This window comes from Oncorhynchus keta, chromosome 28 (assembly GCF_023373465.1).
Source record: "Oncorhynchus keta strain PuntledgeMale-10-30-2019 chromosome 28, Oket_V2, whole genome shotgun sequence".
NCBI lineage: Eukaryota > Metazoa > Chordata > Actinopteri > Salmoniformes > Salmonidae > Oncorhynchus > Oncorhynchus keta.
In genome coordinates this window covers 70447191-70467075 of record NC_068448.1, presented here as the reverse complement: position 1 = coordinate 70467075, position 19885 = coordinate 70447191, and positions in this window count along the sequence as shown.

Below are 19885 nucleotides of genomic sequence, written 5' to 3'. Positions count from 1 at the left end.
ACCAAACAAACCTCTTGGTCGATGGTGAAAATATCAAGGGATGTCTTTCTAAATGCTGAAGCAATCTGCAGCAATCTGCCAAGTCATTTCAAATGTCAACGTTAAAATGACAGAAATGTTCCTTTCTCTTTCATTTTCAATTAGAGAAATTCTATTTTCAGCCATTGGCCAGAGGAACAAAGCACAAGCTATCTAAATGATTACTAAGTTGTCTCCCGGGTGGAAAAGCTCTATTTAGAGCAAACCACAATGACATTATAATTTGCTATACTAAAAGGCCAAGTCAATTTGAGCTCTTTTCTTATTTCCAAAGATTACTAGTAAAGAATCCAACACCCATCCCTATAATTTGCATGTGTCTGTCTATTTGATATCCTAATGAAGGATGGTTGGCCTACATGCATTCTCATGACTGGGTGACTTTGTTCACAATGCAGCAGAACAATGTCTATTACAGGACTGTGGCCAATTACTTTGTGTGAGGCTTCCTCTCTCTCTCTCTCTTTCATTTCACATATGATTCAAATGGGGGTGAATAGCTATAACAAACAACTTCACCAAAGTAGAAGGGTCTCTTTTAAATATTCACCATAAGAAGACAGTCTACCATAGAGTCCGTTTGGGTTATTTCCAAATGTCCAAGGCTGGGTCTTTGTAAGGTTGCTTGGTGTTCTATTGAGCCATTACGTAAGTTGATGGCTATTGTACTACAGACTGATGGTATATGCTTAAATGCAGTGTTGTTGAATTTGAATACTTCCATTTGATTATGTTGATCTGAATAAGAAGCACATTAGAATTACAACAAAATTAGACAGAACTCCACGTGGCGAGTAATAACTCAATCATCAGAATCATTAGCCTGGTCCAAACCCATATCAAAGCTAGGTTGACTAGCAGAGAAGACAGTTGGTCACAGAGGGTTGGCATCGCTTTGTCTACGATCAAACCCCCATCAAAATATGTCTGCACAAAAGCATTTACATCAAGGGGGATAGGAGAAGGAACAGCTCGGTCGACATTAAAAGAGCCACATATCAAAGGAGCTGATTACTTTATGTGTGAAGGTCGAGATGCAGTGACAACATTGATGGCTGCGTATTGTTTGGGCATTCAGTCATAGATGCTAATTAGACATGGGTTCAAAAAAGTATGTATTTTTCTTTCAAGTACTTAATTGAGCTTGCCTGGCACAATGGAACCTATTTAATAGACCCAATATTGCATATATACTGTATGAGCACCATTATACAGTGCGGTATAAACCCCACTCACAAACATTATAATCACTTCAGCTTACAACTTATCACTATGTAAACTAACAGCACCTTATAATTTAGCCTCTGTTTCCTTAAGCAACGTTTTAGGAAACGGAGATAAATTAGCTCCGTTGGAGTTTTCATCTGTGGAAGATTTAGGGGTGTATTTTGCACCGTAATATTTCTCTCTGCTTCTTCCCAGAATCCTCTGCTGTCCGTTGTGATCTGCTGCCAAGTTTGTTAGCCAGCGTTAACCTCCCCATTGTGGTGCTGGCTGACACATTTGCATATCAGGCAGGTAATTAATTTCCTTACCTGCTCCTCTTTTGTTTTGTAGGAAAAGCCCAATGAATCGGGAGGGACAATACTGAATTCCTGCGTTGTTTTCTCAAGCGTGAAATTGCTTTTTTCCAATGGTTTGCTTATGAGTTAATAAAACACTGGTCCCTCTCTACCCGTCTGCCTTTAAAAATGAATTGATGAGTGAGAGGAACAACATGCCCAAAGTATTGTTCTATTTCTGACCCTCACTCTCTCACACAAATGACACTTACATTATGGTAGATAATGTCTTACAAGAACCTTTGGCTTATCAAGTATCACGGACGGGTCTCCGTTTTGATTTTCGTACACACTGGGCTGTATTCAACAAGTAAGCAGATGCTACTGGGTAGGGCAAAACAACATTATTTCCATGTCATAAGAATGCATATTTGAATTACAATATAGTTAATTATAAATCAAGTTTTGAATCATGTTAAAAAAACAGCACACGGATCCAAAAATGTGCATACTATAGTACGTATAAAATCTGCCATAACTGATTGTCCCTGTAACCAGCCGGTGCAGGTTGCTTACATACCCCTGGGGTCACATGTAATCCAGTGACCTACCAGTATTCTGACATCAATAATATACAGTAGAGGGTCATTTTAGGATATGTTCACGGGAGAAAAATGTAAATACTAATAATTGTATGTTCAAACCCAAATCGTTTTTTTTTTTTTTTACAGGTATCCATACATCTGAGAGAAAACAAGGTTGAGAGTGAGGGAGGGATAGAGGGAGGTGAAGTGTTTGACTGTTTAACATAGATAAGGCAATAGAAACACTACACAAATATTCATTATTGAAAATTACAGCGAAACCTGGTGGTGGCGATACATCCCAAGGTCAACGAGGACCAAAGCTGAAGTAAACAGACTCACCCATACATGTGCCCAAATTATGGTCCCTAATATCAAAGCTAAGCCTATGAAATATTCAGGGGGAATCTGCGGGGTGCCTAGTGACCAGGGCTGTAGTTTTACTCTGTTCACAGCTTTAAACGTGAGGCATCTCTATGACTCTAATCCCACAACCCTGAGTCTAGGCCAACTACATGGAGGATGTACTAATCGCTCGTCTCTCTCTCTCCCCCCCTCTCTCCCTTTCTGTCTCTATATTTCTCTCTTTCTCTTTCTTTCTCGATATCATATTAAACTTTTTGTGGATTTCATTCATGATTGTATTAATGTCATGATAGTAAGTAGTACAGAACATGTTCTATTAACATAATGATAGTAAGTAGTACAGAACATGTTCTATTAACATCATGATAGTAAGTAGTACAGAACATGTTCTATTAACATCATGATAGTACGTAGTACAGAACATGTTCTATTAACATCATGATAGTAAGTGGTACAGAACATGTTCTATTAACATCATGATAGTAAGTAGTACAGAACATGTTCTATTAACATCATGATAGTAAGTAGTACAGAACATGTTCTATTAACGTCATGATAGTAAGTAGTACAGAACATGTTCTATTAACATCATGATAGTAAGTAGTACAGAACATGTTCTATTAACATCATGATAGTAAGTAGTACAGAACATGTTCTATTAACATCATGATAGTAAGTAGTACAGAACATGTTCTATTAACATCATGATAGTAAGTAGTACAGAACATGTTCTATTAACATCATGATAGTAAGTAGTACAGAACATGTTCTATTAACATCATGATAGTAAGTAGTACAGAACATGTTCTATTAACATCATGATAGTACGTAGTACAGAACATGTTCTATTAACATCATGATAGTACGTAGTACAGAACATGTTCTATTAACATCATGATAGTAAGTAGCATTACACATCAATCCCAAATCTCGCATCATACCCGATGTGGAAGTTAATTGCTCAAGCAAATATGGGAGAAATGAATCTGGAACTGCATAAACAAATATGAGGATAATTAAAATGTGATACCTTCATTTTCTGCAATCACCAGTGGAGGCAAATACTAAAAGGGGGATGTATTATTCCACATTTCCTCTGTAGCTAACCTGTGGATCTTGTGAATCTTTTCCTCGGTTCCCTGGGAAATTACCGGGAGAAAAACAAGAAAACACGGCGTCAAGGTCGGCCTCTTGCAATCAAATTCACATGAACACTGTGATCAGTCTGTTGTTAGAATAAGTGGCTATCCATTCAAGTGATTGCTACGCACAATATTTCTGTCTCACAAATAATTAATTCAGGTAGAGTCAATTTCACGTGTATAATATAATTATTCAGGCTGTAGTTTAGTCTGCACTGGTTTCATCATATACATATTTAGATATGTGCTTGGTACTGGCTTTAAATTAGTGGTATTGTTTGCCTATGGACAGTGTTTTGTCTAAATTAAACCGTAATTTCAGACCCAGGATTCGAACTCATGCCACAATTCCACCATTGTGTCACGCCCAAGAGGATGAAAAAATTTGGCATGGGCCCTCAGATCCTCAAAAAGTTCTACAGCTGCACAATTGAGAGCATCTTGACTAGCTGCATCACCTCTTGGTAACAGCTTGGCATCCGACCGTAAGCTGCTATAGAGGGTAGTCCGTACGACCCAGTACATTACTTATTTTATTTACTTTTCTGCTCTTTTGCACACCGGTATCTCTACTTGCACATCATCATCTGCTCATTTATCACTCCAGTGTTAATCTGCTAAATTGTAATTATTCGCTCCTATGGCCTATTTATTGCCTACCTCCTCATGCCTTTTGCACACACTGTATATAGACTTTCTTTTTTCTACTGTGTCATTGACTTGTTTATTGTGTTATTGGCTTGTCTATTGTTTACTCCATGTGTAACTCTGTGTTGTTGTCTGTGTCACACTGCTTTGTTTTATCTTGACCAGGTCGCAGTTACAAATGATATAACTTGTTCTCCACTAGCCTACCTGGTTAAATAAAGGTGTTCTCCACTAGCCTACCTGGTTAAATAAAGGTGTTCTCCACTAGCCTACCTGGTTAAATAAAGGTGTTCTCCACTAGCCTACCTGGTTAAATAAATGTGTTCTCCACTAGCCTACCTGGTTAAATAAAGGTGTTCTCCACTAGCCTACCTGGTTAAATAAAGGTGTTCTCCACTAGCCTACCTGGTTAAATAAAGGTGTTCTCCACTAGCCTACCTGGTTAAATAAAGGTGTTCTCCACTAGCCTACCTGGTTAAATAAAGGTGTTCTCCACTAGCCTACCTGGTTAAATAAAGGTGTTCTCCACTAGCCTACCTGGTTAAATAAAGGTGTTCTCCACTAGCCTACCTGGTTAAATAAAGGTGTTCTCCACTAGCCTACCTGGTTAAATAAAGGTGTTCTCCACTAGCCTACCTGGTTAAATAAAGGTGTTCTCCACTAGCCTACCTGGTTAAATAAAGGTGAAATAAAAAAAACGTTAAAAAACTGGGGCCAAAAGTTCCCTGCCATCCAGGACTTCAATACCAGGTGGCAACTCCAGCCACCCAGGTCATAGACTGTTCTCTCTGCTGCCGCACGGCAAGCGTTACCGATGCACCAAGTCAGGAACCAACAGGACCCTGAACAGCTTCTACCCACAATCCATAAGACTGCTAAATAGTTTTTTAAATAGTTAACCAACCTAGACTATCTGCATTGACCCTTTTTGCACTAACTTGTTTGTCTCATCACACAGACTAGGCAGGGTAGCCTAGTGGTTAGAGCGTTGGACTAGTAACTGGAAGGTTGCAAGTTCAAACCCCTGAGCTGACAAGGTACAAATCTGTTGTTCTGCCCCTGAACAGGCAGTTAACCCACTGTTCCTAGGCCGTCATTGAAAATAAGAATTTGTTCTTAACTGACTTGCCTGGTTAAATAAAGGTAAAAAAAAGTACTGGTACCCTGTGTATATTGCCAAGTTACTGTTACTCATTATTTATTCCATGTGTTATTATGTATTTGTTTTTTATCTCTGCATTGTTGGGAAAGTAAGCATTTCACTGTTAGTCTACACCTGTTGTTTATGAAGCATTGACAAATAACATTTGATTTGAAAGGGCATGTCGTGTCTTCCATCTCAAGGAAGACAATGCAATTCCACAACATACACCATAACTAGCTAGCATGCTAATCACTAACCACTAGCCTACCAAAACCATGGCCTGGGGATGACACTGCTTCAAGAAGGCAGTAGCAATGCTAATATGTATCCATCCACCTGTTACATAAGCACCATATCAGAGTGAAAGGTGAGGGAGGAGTCACTGTCCTCTCCAATCTCACATGTTCTCCAAAGTTGTTCCATGCATGAACTGAAATGCACTCCGAGTATTTGAAATACATTTTATTCCTCTCACTCGCTTATCCGTCCTAAAATTCCCACAATGCACCTCTGAAAAAGATCAAAACAATGGCTGAAGCCTGATATAGTTGATCAGGAAGGATCTTCCCATTACATAATAAACAGAATTAAGACTTCCACTCATGGCTAATGTTTTGGTCTTAAACCCCAAGTTGATCTAAAGCTCTTTCAGCCATAGAAAAGAGTGGAGCAACCAAAAACCACACAAGCCTCTTAAGATAATTCTTCTATTAACTCCGGATTAGAATTATTGTCTGTTGTGGTCCTATTCTTTATTCCAGGAATGCATTATGATAAAACTTGGGTTTAATGGGGCTTACTTGGTACAAATACTTAAGGGTAATCCTAGTGTGACGCTACTATGTGGATTGTACTTGGCCAAGCACATACACTCGTACACATGATATGTACACACACACACACACACACACACACACACACACACACACACACACACACACACACACACACACACACACACACACACACACACACACACACACACACACACACACACACACACATGCACATGCACACAAACGTACCTGACTGGACTCATAGTGGCTCAACAAATAGTATTTTTTTAACTAAATAGTATTTTATTAAACCGTTTTTTTTTTTATAGCTTCCTCTGATGTAACATGCTCGGCGTATACATGCTATAGACTGGGAGAGTGAATCAATCAATGGAAAAACACACGTTGATTTGGAAAGAACTCACTCCATTCGGAAACATTCCCATCTCATTAGTTCAATATACTTAATGTCATCATGTACATAATACAGGACCATGTATACAGTCATCGCTAGATAACCATCTTTGCATATCCTTTACAGTTTACAGTGTTTCAAAACAGGGATTTATGTCACAGTAGCCTCTATAAACTATCAAACATTTTGAAAGTGATGTGTTAATATTCATGTGATATAGTAAGGGGTGTATTAAATCAATATAGCGTCAGGAGTTTCCTGGTTAAACATGACAGCCCAATTCTGTGAGAAAGAATGGGGTTTGATCACTGTATGTTTGTTGACTAAGACTAATGTTAATGCAAGCATGTTGTCTTGCTGTGAGGTGTCAGTGTTGTTTTACCTAAATGCTGGAAAGCAAGTTTGATTGAATAGGGGCCAGAGCATGTTGTTTCTCATCAATGTCATACTGCAGTCAACATGTGATCCATCCCAATACAGTGCAGCTTGATGCATACACCCACAACCCCCAGGCTTTCTGCACCCTATCAGCATATTTCAATCACTAGGATAAACCAATCACATTGTCAGATGACGAAACAGTATATAGGATAAAGTCAGTCAGTGAAATTAACCGTTATGATAGATTTAGAGGAGTTGCCAAAAACAGGATGTTCTGGTTTTCAGAGCTACAGCTATTTTCAACCTAGGTTTCTTTTCCACTGAAAACTGGATTTGGGAACTCCGCTCAGCTGTTTCTCTTACACCTGCTACGTTAGGTTATCATTATGGTGGCCTAGTTGCTCCATTCATAACAGTTGATTGGTGTCCATTTATTTCAGAAGAGTAGTTTGGAGGCCGACACGTTTCCCTGTGGCGTGACAGAAGAGGCCCAAAGCGCTGCCAGGAGAAAAATGCAATCTTCATCCATTTTTTAAATGTCTCCTTGAAGGTCAGGTTTAGCAATTCCAATTGGGGTCCAATAGGAGTTCAGTGCTCCTTTGATAAGGCCATGGGCATGCTTAAGGTCAGCAGAGAACACAGACATACGGGAAGCTTTTGTGATCATGGTCACCTTTTATTATACAGTATATAATGATGATTCAACAGTGGTACAGGCACAGGTACTCTCACAGGTGTATCTCTCACTCACTCACTCACTCACTCACTCACTCACTCACTCACTCACTCACTCACTCACTCACTCACTCACTCACTCACTCACTCACACACACACACACACACACACACACACACACACACACACACACACACACACACACACACACACACACACACACAGAGATGCACACACACTCACTCATTGGCAAGTCTGCTAATTTGGCAAAAAAGACAGTCAAATCTCTAATTACACTTTACCATTAATTTACCCGTGATTAGCTTTTGTTACTCCTTTTATGTTTTGTTCCCTCTACAAAATAACAAGTGTAAACTTTCCCAATTAAAAGGTACTCCTCGGTGTCTCTGACATCAGTGCTGCGTCAGAGGAAGCTATAAAAAGACTGGTTCTATCTATCAATAAGTCACCATTAAGCCAGTAAGGTCACGTGTGTGTGTGTGTGTGTGTGGTGTGACATTTGACGTATGTTAACTGGACACTTATATGGTGTACTTTTTTTGTACTTTTAGGTATATGTGTGTACAGTAGGTGCATGTGCATCAAGGCAGGACATTTTGATTGATATAATTAGATCAGCAATTCTACATTGACTATGTGATATCAAATAAATACTCCATTAGATACACGTCTCAGTTTCTCACAGCAGAGGTACAATGTTGTTTCTCCTGCTTCAGAGGCTTCCTGCTGCTGTAATGTCTTCAACTAGGGCGGCAGGGTAGCGTAGTGGTTAGAGCGTTGGACTAGTAACCGGAAGGTTGCAAGTTCAAACCCCTGAGCTGACAAGGTACAAATCTGTCGTTCTTCCCCTGAACAGGCAGTTAACCCACTGTTCCTAGGCAGTCATAGAAAATAAGAATTTGTTCTTAACTGACTTGCCTGGTAAAATAAATAATCATTAGCTTTTCTTCACTTCCTATAACCAACCCTTCATTATAACCTAAGCCTTCAGTCACACACCACACATACTATATTTTTACAAAGGTAAACCCTTCCCTACAGGTTTTCTTTACAAAGCGCTATCTCCAACCCCCAAGGTAAAACGTGTTGGGATTGATGAGTGGCGAAGCGGGACAATTAAGGACATTCCGACCGCTTTTAATTATTGCACAAATGAGAGGGGAATGAATCAGGTCACTTTCCTCGCCACCCTACGGCCATAGTGGAATGCTGGGTAATCCTTGTGACTGGCTGATTAATTGAAACGCAGTATGGAAGCTGGGGCCGGGAGGGTCAAAATGCATTAAACTGTCAGCCTTGACCTCTAGTTGTTCACTGAGCCAACTACTGAGATGGATGAAGCGTATGCAGATGAGGCCATAATCCCGTTTGAAATTATACATGAAATGGCAAGAGAGAGTGATGGGGAATTAAGGGAAGGAGAGCGCTGAGGAAAATCAACAATGTGAAAAGATCCTATGTTGAGCGTATAGTTTTGAATGAAGATTTTATACCCTAATAGTTGGTTATGAGGATACAGTAAATCAGACTGGACTTTCTTACACACACACGCACGTGCACACGTGCACACACACACACACACACACACACACACACACACACACACACACACACACACACACACACACACACACACACACACACACACACACAATAATCGGGCTAACTGGTCCCACAGTGGCCATTCCTACAGCTCATTTGCTATGGCGATATGAAGGTTAATGGCTACGCTGGCCCATGAAACTGCCCAAAGACAAACAGCGTTGTCAGAAGCACAGTGTCTGGAAGCCAATAAAGATATATAAAAACACAGGGCCCCTCCGAGCCGAACAAAAGCCACCCTCAGAGTAGAATGGATGAAAGACTCAAACAAATCAATGTGGCAAGGGAGAGACCCACTAAATCATAGGTATACAACGGTTGCTCCAAATCATATGAAATCAAATCCCATTTTATTGGTCACATACACATGGTTTAGCAGATGTTTTAATGTGAGTGCAGCCAAATGCTTGTGCTTCTGGTTATGACAGTGCAGTAATATCTAACAAGTAATCTAACAATTCCCCAACAACTACCTTATACACACAAATCTAAAAGGGGTGAATGAGAATATGTACATATAAATATATGGATGAGCGATGGCCGAGCGGCTTAGGCAAGATGCAATAGATGGTATAAAATAGAGTACATACATGTGGTATGAGTAATGTAAGTTATGCAAACATTATCAATGTGGCATTATTTAAAGTGGCATTGTTTAAAGTGACTAGTGATCCATTTGTTAAAGTGGCCAGTGATTGGGTCTCCATGTAGGCAGCAGACTCTCTGAGTTAGTAATTGCTGTTTAGCATTCTGATGGCCTTGAGATAGAAGCTGTTCTCTCGGTTCCAGCTTTGATGCACCTGTACTGACCTCGCCTTTCGGATGTTAGAGGTGTGAGCAGACAGTGGCTCGGGTGGTTATTGTCTTTGATTATCTTTTTGCCTTCAAATCAAATCAAATCAAATGGTGTTGGTCACATGTACAAGGTTAGTAAATGTTAATGCGAGCGTAGCGAAATGCTTGTGCTTCTAGTTCCGACCGTGCAGTAATATCTAGCAAGTAATCTAACAATTTCACAACAACTACCTTATACACAAAAGTGTAAAGGAATGAATAAGAATATGTACAGATAAATATATGGATGAGCGATGGCCAAACGGCATAGGCAAGATGCAGTAGATGGTATAGAGTACAGTATATACATATGAGATGAGTAATCTAGGGTATGTAAATATTATAAAAAGTGGCATTGTTTAAAGTGACTAGGGATCCATTTATTTCATTCAATTTTTAATTATTAAAGTGGCTAGAGATTTGAGTCCGTATGTTGGCAGCAGCCACTCAATGTTAGTGATGGCTGTTTAACAGTCTGATGTTATTGAGATAGAAGCTGTTTTTCAGTCTTTCCATCCCAGCTTTGATGCACCTGTAAATCAAATCAAATCAAATGTATTTATATAGCCCTTCGTATATCAGCTGATATCTCAAAGTGCTGTACAGAAAGCCAGCCTAAAACCCCAAACAGCAAGCAATGCAGGTGTAGAAGCACGGGACTGACCTCGCCTTCTGGATGATAGCGGGGTGAACAGGCAGTGGCTCGGGTGGTTGTTGTCCTTGATGATCTTTTTGGCCTTCCTGTGACATTGGGTGGTTTAGGTGTCCTGGAGGGCAGGTAGTTTGCCCCCGGTGATGCGTTGTGCAGACCTCACTATCCTCTGGAGAGCCTTATGGTTGTGGGCGGAGCAGTTGCCATACCAGGCGGTGATACAGCCCGACAGGATGCTCTCGATTGTGCATCTGTAAAAGTTTGTGAGTTCTTTTGGTGACAAGCCAAATTTCTTTAGCCTCCTGAGGTTGAAGAGGCGCTGTTGCGCCTTCTTCACCATGCTGTCTGTGTGGGTGGACCATTTCAATTTGTCTGTGATGTGTATGCCGAAGAACTTAAAACGTTCCACTTTCTCTGTTGTTGTCCCTTTGATGTGGATAGGGGGGGTGCTCCCACTGCTATTTCCTGAAGTCCACGATCATCTCCTTTGTTTTGTTGACTTTGAGAGAGAGGTTGTTTTCCTGACACCACAATCCGAGTGCCCTCACCTCCTCCCTGTAGGCTGTCTCGTCGTTGCTGGTAATCAAGCCCATATTATTGTGTCGTCTGCAAACTTGATGATGGAATTGGAGGCATGCATGACCACGCAGTTGTGGGTGAACAGGGAGTACAGGAGGGGGCTGAGAATGCACCCTTATGGGGCCTCAGTGCTGAGGGTCAGCGTGGTGGAGATGTTGTTTGCTACCTTCACCACCTGGGTACAGTCTGTCAGAAAGCCCAGGACCCAAATACACAGGGTGGGGTTGAGGCCCAGGGCCTCCAGCTTGATGATGAGCTTGGAGGGTACTATGGTGTTGAATGCTGAGCTGTAGTCAATGAACAGCCTTCTTACATAGGTATTCCTCTTGTCCATATTTACCTAACATGCTGCCCACACTGCTCGCGCACGTCTGCGTAGCCAGGTACTAAAATAGAACTGTAAGTCCTGATCTGTAAGATCCTCCCTGATGACTGTAGTAACACATCTCAGCTGATGGCAGCCATCGTCAAAGAGACAAACTATATTGCAGCTCTGTGAAAGCAGATACCATCATTTTACTTTCAGTCCAGATTAATTTGATTTGTTTCTCTGTTAATGCAAAGCAGATGAGTAACAACACAAACAATCTGGGCCATTTCAAGTGTTTAACTTGGGGTCCGGAATCCTGTTTTTCCTCCACTCCCGCAACACGTTACAAACCACTTTGCCTCTTTCTGTTGTCAACTTTGAACTCAAATTTTGAAAGCGTTCAACATAAATTCAAGGTTAATCATTCATACTTCAGCAAGGGCACGTTTGTCTCTCTCTATTTCTCTCTTTCTATCTGTCTCTCTCTCTCTCTTCCATGAGCACAGCATGAGACACGTTGGTAAACAACAAAACACACGGACATGAATTATTCAGGGAATCACAGCAAATTACATATGAGCTGATGCCCCTTTTAGATATAGCCAAACACAAACAGCTGGCAGCAGGCGAGCTAGGCTGCCATGTTGACTCACCAGCTAGGCTAGGCTAGGACTGCCATGTTGACTAACTAGCTAGGCTAGGCTGCCATGTTGACTCACCAGCTAGGCTAGGCCAGGACTGCCATGTTGACTCACCAGCTAGGCTATGGCTGCCATGTTGACTCACCAGCTAGGATAGGCTACGACTAACTATGTTGACTAAACAGCTAGGCTAGGCTAGGCTAGGGCTGCCATGTTGAGTTACCAGCGAGGCTAGGCTAGGGCTGCCATGTTGAGTTACCAGCGAGGCTAGGCTAGGGCTGCCATGTTGACTCACCAGCTAGGCGAGGCTAGAGCTGCCATGCCTTTTGACTCAACAGGTAGACTGTTGAGGATGTGCACAGTCAAACACCTGGCCCACTGTTTAGTACAGGCGAAAATGACTGTTACATAATATAGGAAGGTGGCTCTTTTAACGACATTGTGTGATGAGTAACCTTTCCTGAGAGCTAAAGACTGGTGTTTGTTCCCACAGCTAAGACTCACATAGTACTGAGGATGGGTCTTCCTTAGCAAGGAGGTCAAACTGGGGTGAAGCGCAAGGAAGGTAGTTCAGTGAATCATGCTTGTGTGATGAGGATCCTGAAGTAATGAGTTAGCTCCCGGCTAACACCGTTGCTAGCAGGCTAAAATATTATTGTGGTGAGCAAGAGACTGAGGATTGAACCTCAGTTGGTCACACATACAGCTATAAATTCCTCTACAATCTGAAAGCTGTCAAATATACGGAGGCCGTTGTGGTTATAATAGTTTCATCATTTGTTCTGGCTGATTGAAAGTCTCTGAACGACTCCTTTTAACATTCCTCTTCGTCCTTGAGGCTAAACCTTACAAGGTCAATGAAATCACTGAAAGGGGTTATGAACAGCTGCTGTTGAGAGGATCTCCACCAGGGGGTTTGGGTGCTAATTCGGTGAGGGCTGAAGAGGTCATCAACACTGGACATACATGTCATCTCATCTTTGTCACCCAGTTGTAATCGTGTGACTCGTTGAGATTAAATTAGGGGCACGAAAGAACAGAATAGGTATGTATTATGCATTTACATGTAAATGATTCTTCCTGCTGTTTCAGTACCTTACCCCGATACACACGACCGTCTGGCAGCAGCGCTCCTGCAGAAGTTAGCTAGGACTTGGGATATTGAGACTAATGACACACATCCCACTAGCTTCTTCTCATCAGCCATGGGATTTGAAGATGCAACCCTCTGGTTACTGGCAACCTCGAAACTACCACCTTTGACAAACACATGATTATGGTGGAAGCTCCTTCTATCCATATAATGACTTACATAACAGAGTGGGTGATGCTGAAAGAAAACTATCAGATACTGTGGTTTTTGATGACAATTGATCCTGATCTGGTGTGTCTGACACTCTTGGAAAGAGGCAAATCACTGGGTCCCGGTCAACTGATCTACAGTCATATTCAGCATCAGCACAACTAAGACAGCAAGAGACTCTCACTAAGAAACCAATTATAATCAAAAATGAGGGGGCGCATGTGGGCTGAGTGAACAAATTGAGATTTAAACGGGAAAGTGCGCCGTCAGACAAGCCGGTGATTATGTTTCTGTTTACTCATTAATTTTGAGATGTGTCAACGATGCTGGAAGACTTAATCAACAGAGGATTGGCTGTGTTTACGACCACAACTTTTAATTAGGATCTTGCATTATTAATGAGGCCGATTCAGAAATTGGTAATACTTTTGAGAGTAATAACGTTTTAGGTTAGAAATGCACCCAAAAAAGTGGGACAAAATGTTAATTCAAACATATCAGGATTTTCCTCCAAACTAATATATTCAGCCGTTTCTCTTGTCTTTTCCTGACATTGAATTTGGATGTGAATAACTAATCGATGACACCGCAATATCAATTCTGGCACCGTTTCCATTTAATTTGCCTCCGCTAAAAAGATAATAATAGCACTCTCAATTACATCTGGATTCCCTGTTTTTAACTCAGCACTAATTCTAATCAGGATTTGCGAGGAGGGAGATGTATTATTTATTAGGAAATGATGGCAATATGCTTGCTTACATAATTGTGGAAAATGCGTTGGTGAGGAAACAGCGCTATCAGTTTCATTTGCGTTCATTATCCAATGCTGGCTGGCGCGAGGGGAGGGCGATGGGAGTGTTTCCTGGCAACAAGGCAGCTCAGGGACATAGCAGTGACAGCTGTTGGAGCAGAGACGAGTGGCGAAAATGTTTTTCCTCCTATCCCTGAGTGTCTATGTGCCACTGATAGTCATCCCCCAAGTTACTTGTGCCTTTAGGGGTACATGAACAGTTGCCCATGGGTAAATCCATGTTTTTAGCCGTTTAAGAACGCCAGTCTCATGTGAGATAGCGGATCTTAACAAAGGTGATATGTTTTGCCTATTTTTCCCTCTGCAAAGTGGAGCTTTGGATAGCAAAGGGGGTCAGTTTTCACGTTTCCACTTAATAGAATCTATCTTGATACCATCTATCTTCCCAGAGTAATGAGACCCACATACTTAAATTTCACATCCAATACCAACTGCAGATATTTTCTCTCTGTGTGTGTGTGTGTGTGTGTGTGTGTGTGTGTGTGTGTGTGTGTGTGTGTGTGTGTGTGTGTGTGTGTGTGTGTGTGTGTGTGTGTGTGTGTGTGTGTGTGTGTGTGTGTGTGTGTGTGTGTGTGTGTGTGGAGACACAAGGCCTTAACTTGTTTCCAATATCTGGGCAAACAAGATTAGCTAGAGAGTTCCATTCTGTCAGACTGTGAGTTGATACCAGGCTTGAGTGACTTTCACTTCAGTTCCAAAGAGGAAGAGAAATATTTAGAGGCAAAATCCTTGTTCTTACAGACTTGGCCTCATTTCAGCAAAGAATTCTCCTCAGAGATGGAATTGAGGTGAATTGTATAAAAGAATACTAAACAATGTGAGTTCAACAATAATTTCCATATTCAGTGTTCTTAGAATACACTTTTTAATTTTTAAAATTTCACTGAATAATTATAATAATTCTTATTGTCCTTAACAGACAAACATGTTCTCGATACTCATCAATTTGGACTTGGGTATTTGCTCGTTTTGGTTCAAATTTGATAAAAATAAAGTAAGGTTTCAAGAATCACCCCTACAGTTTCTATCTGTGTCTTAGATTTTAAAAAAGGAACTCAATTTATATAAAAGAAAGTGCGATTTAATGACACATTTTATCATAATTGTGGTCCTTCTGTAGCACAGTTGGTAGAGCATGGCGCTTGTAACGCCAGGGTAGTGGGTTCGATTCCCGGGACCACCCATACGTAGAATGTATGCACACATGACTGTAAGTCGCTTTGGATAAAAGCGTATGCTAAATGGCATATATTATTATTATTATTATAATTTAAGTAAAACTAAGTGTTGTTTAAGTATTTGCTAAATGAATTTGATAATCTAATAAACCTGGCATGAAGATTTTGTTGAGCATTTTAATTAAATTACATAACTAAGAACACTCATCATAAGTATATTTCCTGGCCAAACTGGGAGAGTATGTCACCTCTGTATGACTGTATGCATTGAAAAAGTCGCCAGGAAGAAGATAGAGTGAGCAATCAAAACATACCTTAAAGAGATAGTTTACCCAAAGTAGAATATTATTTAAGTATTTTCTTACTTTGAAAGTGGTCTATAGACAAAGGCATTTTGTAATTGAGGTGAACTATCCCTTTAACATTTTGAACCATAATGTCCTTCATGGACATTTGTGTAACCACAGTAACCATTTCTGTCAATTCACTACAGCGTTACTCACCTCTCCAACACTGTTTCTTGATAACAAGATAAGCAGGGCAGGACATTCAATATTAAACACTGTTGTTCTGATATCAGACAGTGGAGTAAAATGGAGAATTAATTCATAGAAACTCAATTAATTAAAAGATACAACAAGGTCACTACGCACGCAAGCAGGCCATGTAAAAATAGGAGTTATATTGTGCGCTGCATGGTTTTTAAATTGTGTTGAGAGTATATTCTTGGTAATTTAGACGGGTTAGCTGACAATGTCACAAAAACGATGCACACGTGTGTATGTGTGCCATTCAGAGGGTGAATGGGCAAAACAAAAGATTGATGTGCCTTTGAACGGAGTATGGTAGTATGTGCCAGGCACACCAGTTTGAGTCTGTCAAGAACTGTAACGCTGCTGGGTTTTTCATGCTCAACTGTTTCCTGTGTGTATCAAGAATGGTCCACCACCCAAAAGTCATCCAGCCAACTTGACACAACTGTAGGAAGCATTGGAGTCAACATGGGCCAACATCCCTGTGGAAAGCTGTTCAAAAAGTATATATACTGTTCAAAAGTTTGGAAATGTCCTTGTTTTTGAAAGAAAAGCACATTTTTGGTCCATTAAAATAACATCAAATTGATCAGAAATACAGTAATACAGTGTGGAATGACTGATTTTTGATGGAATATCTGCATAGGCGTACAGAGGCCCATTATCAGCAACCATCACTCCTGTGTTCCAATGACAAGTTGTGTTAGCTAATCCACGTTTATCATTTTAAAAGGCTAATTAATCATTAGAAAACTATTTTGCAATTATGTTAGCACAGCTGAAAACTGTCGTACTGATTAAAGAAAAAATAAAACTGGCCTTCTTTAGACTAGTTGAGTATCTGGAGCATCAGCATTTGTGGGTTCGATGACATGTGGAAAATGGCCAGAAAAAAAGTACCTTCTTCCGAAACGCGTCAGTCTATTCTTGTTCTGTGAAATGAAGGCTATTCCATGTGAGAAATTGCCAAGAAACAGAAGATCTCATACAATGCTGTGTCCTACTCCTTCACAGAACAGCGCAAGCTGTCTTTAACCAGAATAGAAAGAGGAGTGGGAGGCCCCGGTGCACAACTGAGCAAAATGACAAGTACATTAGAGTGTCTAGTTTGAGAAACAGACGCCTCAAAAGTCCTCAACTGGTAGCTTCATTAAATAAATCTCAACGTCAACAGTGAAGAGGCGACTCTGGGATGCTGGCCTTCTAAACAGAGTTGCAAATAAAATGCTATATCTCAGACTGTCCAATAAAATAAAATATTAAGATGGGCAAAAGAACACAGACACTGGACAGAGGAAGATTGGAAAAAAAGTGTTATGGACAGACTAACCTAAGTTTGAGGTGTTCCAATCACAAAGAAGAACATTCGTGAGACGCAGAAAAAATGTAAAGATGCTGGAGGTGTGCTTGACACCACGGTAGTGTATGTATACAGTTGAAATCGGAAGTTTACATACACTTAGGTTGGAGTCATTAAAACTTGTTTTTCAACCACTCCACAAATTTCTTGTTAACAAACTAGAATTTTGGCAAGTCGGTTAGGACATCTACTTTGTGCATGACACAAGTCATTTTTCCAACAATTGTTTACAGACAGATTATGTCACTTATAATTCACAGTATCACAATTCCAGTGGGTCAGAAGTTTAAGTTGACTGTGCCTTTAAACAGCTTGAAAATGTTCTGAAAATTACATCATGGCTTTAGAAGCTTCTGATAGGCTAATTGACATAATTTGAGTCAATTGGAGGTGTACCTGTGGATGTATTTCAAGGCCTACCTTCAAACTCAGTGCCTCCTTTCTTGACATCATGGGAAAATCTAAAGAAATCAGCCAAGACCTCAGATGAAAAATTGTAGACCTCCACGAGTCTGGTTCATCCTTGGGAGCAATTTCCAAATACCTAAAAGGTACCACGTTCATCTGTACAAACAAGAATACGAAAGTATAAACACTATGGGACCACGCAGCCGTCATATCGCTCAGGAAGGAGATGCGTTCTGTCTCCTAGAGATTAACATACTTTGGTGTGAAAAGTGAAAATCAATTCCAGAACAACAGCAAAGGACCATGTGAAGATGCTGAAGGAAACAGGTACAAATGTATCTATATCCACAGTAAAACGAGTCCTATATCAACATAACCTGAAAGGCCACTCAGCAAGGAAGAAGCCACTGCTCCAAAACCGCCTTAAAAAAGCCAGACTACGGTTTGCAACTGCACATGGGGACAATGATCGTACATTTTGGAGAAATGTCCTCTGGTCTGATGAAACAAAAATAAACTGTTTGGCCATAAGGACCATTGTTATGTTTGGAGGTAAAAGGGGGAGGCTTGCAAGCCGAAGAACTCCATCCCAACCGTAAAGCACGGGGGTGGCAGCATCATGTTGCGGGTGTGCTTTGCTGCCTGAGGAATTGGTGCACTTCACAAAATAGATGTCATCATGAGGGAAAAAAATGATGTGGATATATTGAAGCAACATCTCAAGACATCAGTCAGGAAGATAAAGCTTGGGTCTTCCAAATGGACAATGACCCCAATCATACTTCCATAGTTGTGACAAAATGGCTTAAGGACAACACAGTCAAGGTATTGGAGTGGCCATCTCGAAGCCCTCAATCCTATAGAACATTTGTGGGCAGAACTGAAAAAGTGTGTGTGAACAAGCAGGCCTACAAAACTGACTCAGTTACACCAGCTCTGTCAGAAGGAATGGGCCAAAATTCCCTTAACTTATTGTGGTAAGCTTGTGGAAGGCTACCCGAAGCGTTTGACCGAAGTTAAACAATTTAAAGGCAATGCTACCAAATACTAATTGAGTGTATGAAAACTTCAGACCCACTGGGAATGTGATAAAATAAATACATCTGAAATATATAATTCTTTCTACTATTATTCTGTGGGTGGGTGGGGTTATATCCTTCCTATTTGGCCCTGTCCGGGGGTATCATCGGATGGGGCCACAGTGGCTCCTGACTCCTGCTGTCTCAGTCTCCAGTATTTATGCTGCAGTAGTTTGTGTCGGGGAGCTAGGGTCAGTTTGTTTTATCTGGAGTACTTCTCCTGTCTTATCCGGTGTCCTGAGTGAATTTAAGTATGCTCTCTCTAATTCTCCCTTTCTTTCTCTCTCTCAGAGGACCTGAGCCCGAGGACCATGCTTCAGGACCACCTGGCATGATGACTCCTTGCTGTCCCCAGTCCACCTGGCCGTGCTGCTGCTCCAGTTTCAACTGTTCTGCCTGTGATTATCATTATTTGACCATGCTGGTCCTTTATGAACATTTGAACATCTTGGCCATGTTCTGTTATAATCTCCACCCGGCACAGCCAGAAGACGACTGGCTACACCTCATAGCCTGGTTCCTCTCTAGGTTTCTTCCTAGGTTTTGACCTTTCTAATGAGTTTTTCCTAGCCACCGTGCTTCTACACCTGCATTGCTTGCTTTTTGGGGTTTTAGGCTGGGTTTCTGTACAGCACTTTGAGATATCAGCTGATGTACGAAGGGCTATATAAATACATTTGATTTGATTTGATTCTGACATGTCACATTCTTAAAATAAAGTGGTGATCCTAACTGACCTACAACAGGGAATTTTTACTAGGATTAAATGTCAGGAATTGTGAAAAACAGATTAATTTTACTTGGCTAAGGTGTATGTAAACTTCTGACTTCAACTGTATATATCAAATGACAGGGTAAGGGTTAGGAGAACATCAGTCAGATGTACTACGAAAGTTAT